This window comes from Ctenocephalides felis, unplaced genomic scaffold, assembly GCF_003426905.1.
Source record: "Ctenocephalides felis isolate EL2017-DRISC unplaced genomic scaffold, ASM342690v1 CF-g0.4_SCAFFOLD_00845, whole genome shotgun sequence".
Lineage (NCBI taxonomy): Eukaryota > Metazoa > Arthropoda > Insecta > Siphonaptera > Pulicidae > Ctenocephalides > Ctenocephalides felis.
In genome coordinates, this window is record NW_020536999.1 from 33,987,321 (window position 1) to 34,004,322 (window position 17,002).

Below are 17,002 nucleotides of genomic sequence, written 5' to 3' on the forward strand. Positions count from 1 at the left end.
TAGAGTGTAGCGGCGTAGCTGCCGTAGCTCCCGTAGCTCCCGTAGCTCTCTATTCGCCCATTCGCGGGGACCCTACGGAATGGGCGAGAGGCAACGGGCGCGGAGTCTCAAAGGACATGGGCCGGCGGTGGCAGCCCGGTGGCTGGCTGAAGAACAAAACTGCCGCGTCATTGACCATGATTGAATTGTTTCATTGAGGGAATTTTATACCATTTTTGAGAAGACTCTTTGCGGATGGTTTTTGTACGTGGGAACATGTACGTTTAAAATTAAGTCGTACAGAAAATTATATATACTATATATATATACATACATATATATACATGTATATATATACATATATATATATATATATATATATATTGATGAGTTATTTAGAATCGGGCAGTTACACCAAGTAAAAATAAAAACTAAAGTAGTTTTGAAATACTTTATTTATCCATACGTTTCGGTCTTCATCGAGACCGTCATTCAGTGGAAAACTTAAAGATTTTATATGATGTAGGAGGAAAATAATATAAAGTTATAGAACTTATATATAAATACTTACAGAAATTAATTAGACTACACTATTAGACTGTGATAAACCAAGCTATTAACAACTGGAATATTGACTAGCAAAGAAATACTGAATGGATTGTGAAATTTGTAAACACAATTCATACAGTATTTAGACGTTAGTCAATCTGTACACACTAGAATGTAACCAAAAATTTTTAGAAAATAATTAGTTTAAATATTCCAGTTGTTAATAGCTTGGTTTATCACAGTGTAATAGTGTAGTGTATTTTTGTATAATTAATTTCTGTAAGTATTTATATATAAGTTCTATAACTTTATATTATTTTCCTCCTGCATCATATAAAATCTTTAAGTTTTCCACTGAATGACGGTCTCGATGAAGACCGAAACGTAGGGATAAATAAAGTATTTCAAAACTACTTTAGTTTTTTTTCTTGGTGTTACTGTCCGATTCTAAATAACTCATCAAAATATACATCAACACCATATATATATATAAAGAAAGGCAGAAAGAGTTAAAATTTTTAGGGCGATGCATCAAAAAACTAGTGATGCATGGCATCGTGCCATAAGGCCAATTGCTGGAACATTTCGTACCAAAGTTTAAATTTTTTGAACAAAATTGATAATAAATCCGATAAAATCTGATAATTTATTTGGAATATTTCTATTGATCATTTTTTACAGTAAAATCACTTTTTTTTAACTTTTTTATTCTATCTCCGAAACTGACTTTCCAAATAATTTATCAGTTTTTCATTCGTCAATATAAATTGAATTGTTTACTGAATCATTCAAAACGTACACTCCTTTCTTTCAGTGAATTACCATCTTTCACTGTTTTTGCCTCGTATCATCGAAACGGTGGACTTGTCTTTGCCAAAAACTAATCAGCACGTCTCCCCTTAATACAAATCCAATGTTAATTGAATTATTGAAACCGGTTGATATATGTTCCCGAAATTGTTGGCAAAAATTTGTTAACACACATTAGATTTTTGCTCAATTGATATCATAACATAATGCGTTTTAAATATATTTCTGTTATAAGATCAATATTTTGAATGCACTACGAATCAAATAATGAATAGTTATCACCAATTGCTGTACCCACATAATATAACTATTGATAACTACTAAATTGTAATAAATTTTACGACCTTAAATCGTTTCGCTTATAATCAAAATGTTGAATTATCAACGTAATCGTGCACTTATTTCACTTAACATATTATATTAATTAAGTCGCTTTTATAAGTATTCAAACTAAATTAAATTCGATATTTTTTGAAATAATGTAACTTTGAAGAATAATTAATGATGGCATAATTGTTTTAAAAACTCAATCAATCCAAACGTCATAAAATATTGACTAAAAAATTACTAAGTATTACATATTCGAATGTAAATCGTATTTTTTCTCACAATTTATGTTCGCAATTACTCATTCTCTTCACGTATTATTCATATTAAATTTGTTTCAGTACACGTTTTCGTAATGAAATACCAGAATTTATCATGTACTCACACCATTCGCTCTGTGTAAAAAAATCTAACTTCAAAGTTGTGCATTAAAAATTAATATATCCATTAAACACAGATTTTTTGCCACTTGGCCTAATGGTAGAAGCAAGAAGAAAATGACCTCGAGCAAACAGTCTTTGAAGTTCACTGTGTGGAAAAATATATTTAATCTATTAATGAGGGTTCATACAGCGCTATGAGTAATAAGTTATAAAACAGACATACCTATATTTCACTATTATTTTAAAGAGATTTTTCTAAAAGATTTTAGAATAGTTGTGATTTTTATAATCAATCCATTCAAAGTACTTTATATCATTGAGCTGCGTTAATTTAAATAAAATATATCGAAGGTTTAGTAAAATTGAAATTAATATGCATATGCATATTATTTATTATATGTACATTTTATCCTCTTGTAAAAATTCAAGTGTAATTGAATAATAAACAACTGAATGAATTTATATTCAATATTACAATATATAATATAAATTTTATATGGGATTGTTAATTTCATTTGTTAAATTTAATTGTTAATACTGTTTTAATATGTTGTGTTATGTTAATTTTAAATATGTGATCGAAAAACTTCGCATTATAAAAATCGTAGAAAGAAAGTGATTTAGAACGATGTTTTATTCTTATTATATATAAATGCATATTTACTTTATATCTAAAGCAGCACATTGTGTGTCTTTTTAAATTTCATTTGTGGGCATTTTATGGAAAGTAACCACTATAATAATGCAATGTAAGTTTTATTGGATTTAAGTAATTGCGGTGGATATCTGCAATTGTGTCATTGGATAAAATCTGGGTCACATCATCTAAAGTGCTTCTAGATTGCAGCGTAATGCCTTGCTCAACCACAGATGAAACTTGGATGTAGTTTCGATACAAACACACTTTTGTTATATATAAATAAATAGAATTATTTTATTGTGAGTAGCTTGAAATACATAATAAAATTGTTATTATGTAAATATATTTAATTAATATGGAAACGAATCATAAGATCGGTACAATGTCAATTTATGTTATGAGTAATACTATTCTTCTATTAAAAATAACACAGATCCACAACAAAAAAATGTTGTCTATATAGGGTATGCGGCATATGTTTTTTTATGTTTTTTGAACACGAATCTAAGGTCAAATTGGGGGTCAAATAGCAAAAAATAGACAAATCTATATAGTAATTCTTTAGCATGATAAATAAAATCTTATAATTTCTCTCGTTTCCTGGCCTTTTTTACCTTAAACTGTTTTAGTAAATCGTATTGAAGATGTAATTATATTAATTAGGATTTTTTGAATAATGAATTATGGTAGTTAAAATTATTTAAATAACCCATTAAGTTGTTTGTAGATTACAGCAATAAATTGATTTAATTTATTTTTATTTATATTATTCTTATTCACCTAAAATTAATGCTTACTCTTTTTACTCTTCTCTGTGATAAGATTTCTGAAATTATATAATCTGCTCAAAGACACTTCGATTTTAAATTAACTATCTTTGAGTACCTATTCATTAACAGTTTCGTTTAATTTTCATAATTAATACGGTATATTTATTTTATTGAAAATTATTTTATTACACTGAGAAACATGCGTATAGAAAATAATCAACATATCTCTTATGTTAAAAGTTTTAGAACAAATATATAAACATTGAATAATCCAAATAAAATAATTCATGCTTAAATACTATTGTATTTTAATAATTAATCGATTTTAATTTTGTCGTCTGTGATTTTATAAATTCTAGAACAAATCTAATAACAGGCTGATTTATTATTAAAAATTCGATCATTATAATATTGCAACTTCTATTACACCCGACTATTCAATGTTAATATTTTTATTTACTACTTATTCCACTTTTTTTCTTTTCTTAAAGTTTGTCATGAACTTTTATTACTCCGTACTGTATAATAAAATGTAATGTTAATAATCTTACTACTTACTTTTGTATTCTATGATTAGAGATTGTGGGCAAGTAAGAAAATGCTTTGAAAAATAACAATGCATTAACAGGCTCATTCCTTTCTTAGAAGTTGAGCGAGAATTTTTTTTCGCCAGCCTATTTGATTTTTATTAACTTCCCGTAGGGTAAGTTATTGTAATGGGCCGAAAATCGAAATTGAAAATTTTTACATTTCTCGGCGTTTTAAAGGTTTCTGAACATTTTGGCATACCTCACAAAAAATGGATGGATGTGTGTGTGTATGTGTGTGTGTGCGGATACAAATTTTCGTCAACGATTGCGAGAACATCGATCAACCAATTGGAATAATTCAAAAAACATTCGATTCCTTCTGATAGGGAGATGTGCTGATTAGTTTTTGACAAAGGCAGGTCCAGCAGTAAGGAGATAAAGAGCAAAGAGTGCAGAAATAGAAATCGAGTTTTTGAGAGAACGGAGCATCCTATTTGAATGATCTAAAAAACATTCAATTTGTAATGATTGGGAGAAGAGGTGATTAGTTTTTAACAAAGGCAAGCCTAGCCATTTGAAAATACAAGGCTAAATGTGCAAAAATTGGCAGTTTTTAAGAGAATTAAGCGTCCGATTTAGATGATTCAAAGAACTTACTGCTTGGCTTAACAAAACATTGAATTTGGAAAAAAAATTTGTTTCAACTTTTTTTTTCAAATTTTTTTTTCAAAAAATTTTTTTTTTGTATATCGAAAATAATTCAGATTTTATTTTTAATTCTGACTATACTTCTAATATAGTTTAAACAAATAATTTCAACTTTGCAATTCAGTTTATATAATTCTTATAAAATTAGACAATGTTACAATATTTATAATAATCTATTTGAAAACATTCAGTATTCCTCGAACATTTCGTACGGTACGGGAAGTTCCAGCAATTTGCCTTAAGGCACGATGCCATTCGCCCCACTAGTTTTTTCTTACTAACTATTTTCATTTTTTGGGATTAGAGAAGTCATTAAATTATAAAAAACTGACAAATATTTGAAAATTATAAATATGTTTTTATTTCGATATTCGAGCTTGCATTTCCATTGCTCCGGGCAACCCTTGACGATATCCGCAGTATGCAAGGGGTGGTATCCGAGAGGAAACGCTATGTGCTTGCTACCGACAAGCACTCTGTCTAATTGCCGGAGACATTGGTTTCCTCTAATCGCGTTGCAATCACTTGTGCTAATTTGGGATGACGCTTAATATTACCACGTATTATGTATCACGTATGTATATAGGATAAAGGATATGTAAAAGACATAATTTTACGGTTACAAAATGATCTCTATTGATGGTTTATGAACTTACTTTATTATTAATAATATAAAAATAAGTCATAAAATTATTCGACTAATTCTTGATCTTATTCGCAAATTTAATCGAGTAGGAATCAAATTAGAATGAAATTATAATCAAGTCAGAATCAAGCCGGAATTAAGTTCCACATTTTACATAATTTCACGGTTGCTAAATAATTTCTATTGCTGTTATTTTTATTGTTTGATGTTGCTTACTTTATTATTTATCGTACAATTAAATGATATAAATATGAGTCGTAAAATTATTAGCTAAATGTTTGATTTTATTCGCAAATGTAATCTTCTAATTTTTTAAGAATTGAATTAAAATTCCAGTCAGAATCAAGCCGAAATCAAGTTTGGTATTTAGTATTATTAACTTCCCGTAGAGTAAGTTATTGAAATCTCCCAAAAATCAAAATTGAAAATTTTTACATTTCACGTTTTGAAGGTTTCTGAACATTTTGACGTACCTCAGAAAAAATGGATTTGTGTTTGTGTGTGTGTATGTATGTATACAATTTTCCGTTCACGTTTTCGGGCGCATGGATCAAAAAACATTCGATTCCAATTGACAGGGAGATGTGCTGATTAGTTTTGGCAAAGGCAGGTCCAGCCGTTTTGGAGATACCGAGTTAAATAGCGAGCAAAGTATGCAGGAGAAAACAGAGCATCCAAAAAACATTCAATTTGTAATGACAAGGAGATTAGATTATGGCAAAGGCAGGTACAGGCGTTTTGAAGATACCGAGTTAAATGTGTAAAAAATGGCAGTTTTTGAGAGAACTAAGCATTAGATTTGAATGATTCAAAAAACGTTCTTCTTGTTTTGAAAAATAATTGCTTTTGAAAAAAAAATATTTCTAAATTTTTTTTTAAACTTTTTTTTCAATTTTTTTTGTATGTCGAAAATAATTCAGACTTTAATTTTAATTCTGGATGAAGTTCTAAAGCTCACTTATATACTTTAAATAAATTATTTTAACTTTGTCATTTAGTTTATATAATTCTTATAAATATTAGACAATGTTACAGTATTTATAATAATCTATATGAAAACATTTAATATTCTTTGAATATTTTTACATTACGGTGCGGAAAGTTCCAGCAATTTGTCTCAAGGCACGATGCCATACACCACTAGTTTAAAAGATTTTAGTTATAATCAAGTCGGGATCGATTCAGAATCTACTCAACTTCTAGTTGGAATAAATTCATAATCAATTTAGAATCAAGGTATATTCAGTTGGAATCATGTTGGAATCAAGTTTGTTTCAAAATCTTGTCATATTTATTATCTGATCAAAAATATTTGTTGTTGATTAAAATTTTAAGAATATCATTTGAATTTAATCACTTTTATTTTATGTAAATTTAAAATATTAAACTTTTTCGTGTCGAAGTGTGTATGAAATTTTATATAGCGGAATAATATTCTCCAAGTTCAACATTTCGCATTCACCACATAAAATAAAAGATACGCTAAAGACCATTACCCTCGAAAAGCTATATCTATTCATTTCTTACATTTGTCGGAATAATTTTGGATATTTCAAAAATATTACAAACGATGATAGTTCAACATGTAGCTCCTGGTACCTTGCTGGTGGTATGGATTCCGGTCACGTGCTTGGTGTAATGACCTCTCATCGTGTAAAAGTGCTTTTCGATAACGGCCATCAAACTCCTGGAGTATCACTGAACCACTAACATTAAATTGGCGATAGCAGCAGGGATGCAATCTATCTGTGTGTTGGTAGGTTTTTACTTCAGTAGATCTCAAAAGTATAAAATTCAATATACAAAGTGCTAGAAGCATTCTGCTATAAGGCAAATTGCATGAGTTTCTAAGTTACATACTTGAAAATAATTGAGTTGATCGATAAGAAAAAATATGTTTCTGATTTTTTGACTGGTTATAATGTTTTTTACCTCTTAGTTGCTAATAGTACAATATAGCAAAAGGTATTTCTAAATTGCTTTCAAAATAATTTAATAAATTATCACTGTTTGTAAACAAGGCTTACCCGTCTATTAGTGGTTCCAGCTATAAGCTTAATATCAAAATGTTTGATAATCGTATCGAACAGCCTGATGTCAAGTGATAGGGTTAAAAAGTTTTACTTAAAAATATAGATGGAAAATAGCCTATATCCGACATTGCTGTTTTAATAAAAAAATATAAATATTGCAGAAATTATAATAATAAACTTATCACATGAAAATAGAACAAACTTTTGGGTTGCCACCACGACATTATGAAGTCAGTACAAAACCTATGTGCTATAAAGAAACAAAAATATGGTAAAAAACAATTAACTTCCCCTAGAGTAAGTTATAGTAATGGACCGATAGTGGAAAATTAAATTTTTTGCATATCTTCACGTTTCAGAGGTTTCCATACCTCAGAAAAAATGTGTGTGTGTGTATGTGTGGAAACAATTTTTCGTCGACGATTTCGGGCGCACGGATTATTCGAATTGAATGATTCAAAAAGCGTTCGATTCCTATTTATGAGAAAACGTGCTGATTAGTTTTTGACTAAGATAGGTCTAACGGCTTCGGAGATATGGAGCAAAAAGTGCATAAAATGTCAGTTTTGTTGTCGTGTCTGCTTGTGTTGACGAAACAATTGCTTTTGAGGAATTTTTTTAATTTTTTTTCTAATTAAAAAAAAAATGAATATTGGAACATATTTTGGATTTTAATTCTAATTCTAATATGCTAGTTCTAAACATTACTTATATACTTAAAATAAATAATTTTAACTTTGCAATTCAGTTTATATGATAGGTACTTATAAATATTAAATAATGTTCTTGATTTTAAATCCGATTGATCAAGTTTTGTTTATTTACTTTTTATAAAATAAGAATAATGAAAGTTTGATATTTTCAAGATCATGAAATGTACAAAAGTCTCTAAATAACTTTTTGTGGTTGCAATCATCATGAATTTAGCGAATAGTTATTCAATTCATTTACTTGTATTATTATATTATTCATAAATTGTAATTTCCTATAGCGCAAAGTAGATATGTTGAGCACCCCTGAATTATATATACGTGTTCTGATGATATGCATTACCTAGGATGCTTTATGTCGAATAACATGGCATGCATTACGCCACCATGCATTATTATATTCTGCGGATCGCAAAGCATTATCATAAAATTTGCGTTTGATGTCGCATATCGTTGTATTAAACTAGGTACGAATAAACGTTGATTATAAATTAGCGCTGTAGAACGAATCGCAATCACTAGATTTATTGTTTTGAGTTGATATTAATCATTTGCGTTTTGGCAAGAAAATCTGTCGTTGTAATTGAATAATGGGAAACTTGCATGCGCACAGTAATTTGAATCCTTTACTGAATTTAGATAAGCATTACTGTAAAAGCTTTTTAACTTTCATGTATCACACAGACTAATAGCTAAAAATTAGGTAATGAATATATATACAAGTACTAATTAGAATCTTCGTCAGTTAATTTTTAAAAATTGGTTCTCCCAACATTTGTTAAAAATTAAAGGTAATGAAATTGAAAACATAAATTGAAATAAATATTAATAATGGCAAACAATTTGCTACAAATATCATTTTATAATAAATATTTATGTAATCATATAGATTTGTGATTCGAGCAAGATTGAGACAACAGCAAATTTTTAAGAATTAGTGCTCTACTTTTTTTTTATTTGAATGTACCAATCGACTGCAACTTTAAATATAATGTATTAGATAAAATAAAAATTCTAGAAAAGTATTGCTAAAAATCTCAAAGTGGACAAATGTTTATGTTTATTTTATCTGAAAGTGTTACTAGATGTTAATTATTTAGCAGTTGTAACAAATATAGTAACTAAAAAAAAGTGTTACACAGTCAAAACAAAATCAAATAAACTTTCGTGGGTTTTATAGTAAATTCTTTATTGAAGACTGCCATAAAATGTAAAATATAATATATTACGATACTAAAATACATTTATTTATTATTATCATTAATACAAATCGTTATACCTAGTAAATCATCTAATTTTAATTTTAACAAACGTCAACAAAACTACTCATTTTCTCAAACTTTGATGAATTTTTAAAATTAAACTACTTGTCGTAAGGCCGTAATATTTCAGTAAGTTATATAAGACCATGATACACATTGCCAAAGAAAGTTTCATAAAAATCGGCTTAATTTTTTTTTCAACAGTTAATTACAAGAAAACGGCTCGGTAGATTTTCACCTAAAACTAATCAGTATTAGTCCCAACTAATATCTTTTGAACTGTTTTTGATCTTTTAAAATCGATTCGGTAGAATGAGCAAATTACAAAGAAACGGCTCGGCAGATCGTCTCACAAAACTGACAAACTATAGTGCTCATTGAGATACATCGAATGGCTTTAAAATTTCTGAAATCGGTTTAGGCGTTTTTGAGCAAACGACGATGAAACGTCTAATTTTGGTAAATGCCAAAAAAACGATACCAATTTTTGCAAACTTTGACAAATTTTCAGAATTAAACACTTGTTACTTTTTCCAAATCTGGGCTCATTCGATTCAGAATGGCTTGAAACGTCGAGAAAACATAAAACGTCGGATTTTTTTATGAAAACATAAATTCTCCTTCGGATAGTTAAAACTCTTAACATAATATGTTATAGTTGTACGTAAATTGCAAAAAATATTAATACTTTTGTTCACAATTTGTTCAGGTACTAGTATAAAAAATATATCTGTAACGCTATTGCTCGCTTTTTACAAAGTGAGTTAATGCCAATATTTCCAATGACTATTTGAATTGATATTTTTTGTTGAAAAAATATGCAGTTGATAAAATATAATTATGCAGTTTACTAAAAATATAGTTGTATAGTTATACGCAAGTTGTAAAATACATCATTCATGTTTATGATAAAAAAATATATGTATATAAATTAGCACAATTAATCGCTTTTTACAATGTGAGTAAATGGCAATAAATTTCAATAGCTATTTGCATAGATCTTTCTAGTTGAAAAAATATGCTCTGAAAAACTTTCATGCAGTTCACTGAAAAAGCATTTCCATTGATTTAAAACTTTCAATTATTTACACATTATCCAACTAAAACTTTTATAAAAATCTTCAAGACTTCAACAACTGCTTCCCGAATGCTTGTTAACCTACTCCCCGTCTCCTCTACCTCTCTCTTTAACTACTTTTGCGAATCGAATGAGCGGTTTCAATTCGTTCCGGCCAGAATCGCCTGCCTTGCTGATTAAATATTGAAACTCCTGGTTCCCTGAAATCCAATAGCTGACCCGGTGCCGCTCCGTGATGGAACATTTATCGATGCCGCGCCAGTGCGGAAAAATAAGCTAGATTGCAAACGTACACAAACTCATATGGGAAATAAATCGGATGTTGTTTATCACCCACGGCGAAAAAAGTGAGATTTGATGTGTTTGTTCTAATATATGGATAAACTAGTGGTGTATGACATCGTGCCTTGAGGCAAATTTCTCGAACTTCTTATACCGTGATACTCAAGGAATATTAAATGCTAGAAAATGGATTGTTATCATAACTGTAAAATGTAAATTTTTTAACTGGAAAATGTAAATTTTATAGACTAAATATAAGATTTTTAAATTGGAAAACATATATATGTTTACATGAGAAGTAATAAACAAAACTTGATCAAGCGGAGTTAAATGTACGAACTTATCTCATATTTCAAAGAAGTATATAAAGAATTGCAAAGTTAAAATTATTTATTAGAAGTTCATATGAGAGCTTGTAAATTAAGCTAAAACTAGTGGGGCGCATGGCATCATGCCTTAAGGCAAATTGCTGGAACTTCCCGTCCCAAAAATTATTTTTTTTTAAAGGATTAACATTTTTGAAAAAAATTACTTTGAAAAAATTAGATTTTTGAAAAACTGTAAATTTTTGACAAAAATTTACTGTTTTTTTGAAAAAAAAAAGACTTTTTTAGGAAAAATTTATTTTGAAATATTTTGGTAATTCTGAACTTGGTTTCAAAGCAATCGTACTGCTTCAATTGCATAGAGACAAAATATAGAAGCGAGTAAGCGCCGCGTCGCCGTCTAACGGATAAACATTGGTACGGTTATAGGAATGTAAACACAATTTATACTTATTATTAAAATCTCTATAAAATATCTGATAATTTGATGTGCATATATCCAATGATCATTTTTGACCGCCAAATGGCATTTTTTTACTAAATCTCCGATACCGCTGGACCTGCCTTCATGAAAATTTGATCAGTTCTTCATCTTGTTAATACAAGTTAAATGTTTTTTCGATTATTCAAATCGGACGCTCCGTTCTCTGAAAAACTGAGTTACCTTTTTTGGCACTTTTGCCCCATATCTTCAGAACCGCTAGACCTGCCTCCGCCAAAAAGCACGTCTCCTTATCAATACGAATAGAATGTTTTTTGAATTATTCAAATAGCTTCATCCGTGTTTCCAAAATCGACAACGAAAATTTGTATCAGCACACACACATACAAGCACACACACACACACACATACATGCATTTTTATAAGGTATGCCAAAATCTTCAGAAGTTTTTGAAACGTAAAATTATATAAAAATTTTCATTTTCGATTTTTTTGCGATTACTATAACTTGCCTACGGGAAGTTAATTAAAATTAAAATCCGAATCATTTTCGACATTCTTTTTTAAATTAAAAAAAATGTTTTTTAAGTTTTGAAATGCAAAAAATTTTTTTTTTTGCTTTCCCCTAAAAATGATCGTATCTTCACAAACTAATTGTTTTTTGAATAGTTCGAATCGGATGGTTTATTCTCTCAAAAATTACCATTTTGACACTTGTAACTCATTATTTCCTCCATCCATTAAAAGCAGTTTATTTAGAATGTATCATATATTATAAATGGGTTTCGTACACATTTGACTTCCATTATTAGCTTGCCCTTAACACAATTTTTCATCATTACCAAATAATTTTGTGGGGTGCAAACAAGTGCTGCCAGTTACATTACAAAACAATTTTTGTTATTATATACATTTGTATATATTTATCTGTTTCCTGTAAGCCTAACTGTTCCTCACCTTACTTATAACCAAGTTTAAATATTTCAAAAACTATTATTATGTTTATATAAATTATGGCAGTAAAGTATACGTATTCAATATGCATTTATATTATACTATAAGTACATAATTATTTTACACTGTCTGACAATTTATAAACTTAACTAGAAACTCAGTTAATATTTCATTTTAATGGAATCACACGGGAGCTCCCCGAATGTTCTAAAATAACTGACTCTGACCTTTGTTATCATTGAAGAACGTATTTTAGTCTTATTACTTTTTCTGGTTCCTATAGCAGAACATTACCTGCTCCATTATTTTTGATAAACACATTTTATCTCTGTGTATTCTAATCAAATTTTCAGAACGACACTTGGTGTTTGATATCACCCTACGTTGCTATGCGAACAAGCTTTTTTCGCATATTATGATGAAATGTTAGGAGACTCTTCTTGTACTTCTTCTTCAACATATTATTTTTGGTATCTGTGGAATAATATATTTGTTCTCGTTTGAATCACCATAGATATAAAGTAGTAAACCGTAAAATATTCTGCGTCTATAATTATACTTTTTCATTTCAATCATTTGTATTTATATTGTTGTGAATAACAAAGCACGCCTACGTGTTAAATATCTTACAGTACACTTTGTGGGTATGCTTTTGAACCTTGAATTTTTGGAACAACACGAATGTCTGTCGCAACCACATTGCTACGCCTGCTACGTCGCTACGTGCTACTTATAACGGCAGTTTTTTCTAAAAAAAGAGCTTACACCCACTCCCATTGACCGAAATTAAAATGATGTTACTTTCTCATTAGGGAAATTGCGCCGTTTTAATGCACGGACAAAATTTCGGTGTTTTTGTGATATATTGACGAATGAATCTTGTAGTTGCACTAAAAAGTAAATAAACAGAAACATATGTTCAAAGGTAATGCATATAAATATATTTCTTAAGAATAATTGCACTTAATTCGTCGATATTTATCTTTTTTTATTTTTTTAGCTAAATTGCAGTCTATCTTTAATAACAAAAATAGGTATTAATTGTTTTGACTTATATGTGAAAAGGTAGAATGTGGTTGCGCGGTGATAAGCGTTGTTTAGTTTTGAAATGTTTCTTAAAATTAAATTTTATGTTTATATACATACATATATATATATATATATACATATATATATATATATATATATATGCTATTATAGAATTTAACAAGTTTGATATTCATATAAATTCAGTTCACAAACAGTATAACAAGGAAATCACCAATTTTATCGGGAATCAATGTATACTGATCATTAAATTTCAAATATAACATGTGCATACGTTCATTGACTACTTAAATAATAAATAGTAAATATTAAATATACATTATATGATATATCAAAGATTTCTTAACAGTCAATGTATATAAATCCCAAAATCGAGCTTGTCTCAACAAATAGATATGTTACATTTTTCTTATACATAATATTGTAATAATTTTAAATTCTGATTTCTAATGCATGTATACAAATATCAGCGCAACCGTATAAAATCCTTTTCTATATAAATTTCCCGTTACATTATATCGCACAATAGCCAACGTGGCGCATGCTAATAAAACGCAATAATAAATTATTTCTTTGCGATTATTTTGTTAACGTGCTTCCATTTCCTTGCTCGGAAAATTCTCAAAGCAATTGTGTTTCATTTTAAACAGTATCACGTGTTTTCATGACGTCGAGATCTTAATGTATAAATAATTGAAATATAATTTTTTCGCGCACGAATAGGGCTTTCTGTAAACGAATCTACTAATACAAGTATATATGCTATAGAATATTTGAGAGTGTGTATATTTGATAATGAATAAAATTACAATTTCGTAATAAAGGTCAAAATGGGAGAATGAGTGTATTTACATGTCTTAAAAATATGTTTTTTTGTGAGCATCTACATTTATTATAGTTTTATAACAGGAAAATATTGTATATTAAATAATAGTATTAATAAGTTTGTTTATAATATTTTATAAAAAATATTAGCAAAATCAATGCTATAGCTTTTAACTTAATTTGGATGTTAATATATTAGTACATATACATATATATATATAATTCAGGTATATATATATATATATATATATATAATTCAGGTAACTTTTTCACAATGATAATACTAGGTGACAGTAATAACAGTCTGGTCTGACACAATTCTGTTCCTGAAATTCTGATCTGCTGCCGTGCTCAATCACAATCTTGCAAATCTAATCGCATTTGTAACATTGTATTGCAATACCAACTACAAATATTACCTATATAATACATTGTCTCAATTCTATATACGGGACATAAAATGTCCCGATTCAACTGGAAATATTTTTTATAGTCTTCGTATCATAACGACGATTATATAACACTATATTGTGTTATATTTGTATGTCACATATTTGAAAATTATCATTCGAATATTGTGCAATCATATGTTTTTTATTCTAACAACTTTTTGCAAAGAATTGAAACAAAATCGAAGTATAATTGAAAGGGTGATCAGCCAGTCTATTTTATCATCCCATAGGATAAGTTATAGTAATCACAAAAAATCGAACATGAAAATTTTTGCATAACTACGTTTAAAGCCTTCTGAACATTTTGGTACACCTTTAAGAAGTTGATCTATGTGTATGTGTAGGTGTGTAGTATGTATATATGTATATATGTACGCATACAAATTTTCGTCGATTTCGGAAGCACAAATCAATCGATTTGAATTATTCGAAAAACATTCGATTTCTATTGATGGGGAAACATGCTGGATAGTTTTTTGACAAAGACAGGTCCAGTTCTTTTGAAGTTTCGGGGCAAAAAGCGCAAAAATGGTGATTCAGTTTTTGAGAGGTTAAAGCGTCCGATTTGAAGGATTCGAAAAGCATTTAACTTTGACAGAATGAAAAACTGATTAAATTTTTGGGAAAGCAGATCCAGAGGTTTCGTAGATCCAACAAAAATGTATGAATTAGTGCCATTAGACGATCGAAAATAATCATTCATTTATAGAAATTTTAATGATAAATACAAATTTAGTTTACTTTTATATGGGTTCTTTACCTAGATTCAAAATGTTTTTGTTTTTACAAATGTTTGATATTTTGTCTCTAAAACAGGTACGCTGCGCGATAGCTTTGAAAAAAATTCAACATGTCAAAAAAATTTCAAAATTTACAAAAAAATCTATTTTTAACTTCCCGTAGGGCAAGTTATAGTAATCGCAAAAAATCGCAAATGAAAATTTTTATATATCTTTACGTTTCAAAACCTTCTAAACATTTGGCATACCTTAGAAAAATTGGATGTATGTGTGTGTGTGCGTGTATGTATGTATGTTCGGATACAAAATTTTGTCGACGATTTCGGGAACACAAATCAACCGATTCAAATAATTCAAAAAACATTCGACTCGTATTGATAAGAAGACGTGCTGAATAGCTTTTGGCAAAGGCAGGTCCAGCCGTTCCGAAGATACGAGGCAAAAAATGCCGAAAACGGTAACTCAGTTTTTAAGAGAACGGAGCGTCCGATTTGAATAATTCAAAAAACATTTTATGTGTATTGACTAAATGAAGAACTGTTCAAAGTTCAAAGGCAGGTCCAACGACTTTGGAGATATGGAAGAAAAAGTAAAAAAACGAGCCATTTGTCGGTCAAAAATGAGCATTAGACATAAGCGCATTAAATTACCAGATATTTTATAGAGATTTTATAGAGATTTTAGTATAAATTTTGTTTACATGCCTATGGGTTCCGTACCAATGTTAACGCGTTAGACGGCGACGCGGCGCTTACGCGCTTTTATATTTCGTCTTTATTGCAGTTAAAGCAGTACGATTGCTTTGAAAAAAATTCAGAATTTCCAAATATTTCAAAATAAATGATTTAAGATAGAATGGTTTAATATGGTTCGAAATTCTATTAAAAGTTTCAAATCACTGATCAACTTTTATTGATTATTATTATTGATTATTTTTAATTACTCAGATTTTGAATTGCGGTACGGGAAGTTCCAGCAATTTGCCTTAAGGCACGATGCCCTAATTCCCTTAAGACAGAATTCCACTTACAGCTAGTTGTCAATATTTTCAAAAGAAAAATTAAAGCCTTCAAAAATTATAAATAACGAGTTCCAGCAATTTGCTTGAATGCATGATGCCATGCACATAAGCATAGTCAATATATGTAGCCAAGCAGATTCTAAATTTAGGTATAACAAAAAATTCAATAACATTTGCCCCTGTAGTAATTTACATGATCCGAGCCCGTTCATAAATCTAGTCAGGCGCTTGGCATTCTAATTCCGCGCCGCACTATCTTTGGTCGCGAACGGTCGGTCACTCCCACGGTGGGTGCGCGTGGCATCGCTGCATAGCACTGTATGTTAGCATGCAGAACGGCAACGGGCACTCGAGGAATTATTGTTAACAGTTAGCGCAATAATTCAAGTCGTATTCTCGGGGTCGGTCGGTTCGTTCATAACGCACAACTGTTTGTACACAAGAACGTCATAACGCGTCGGACGACGTTCTAGCTAACAATACACAAA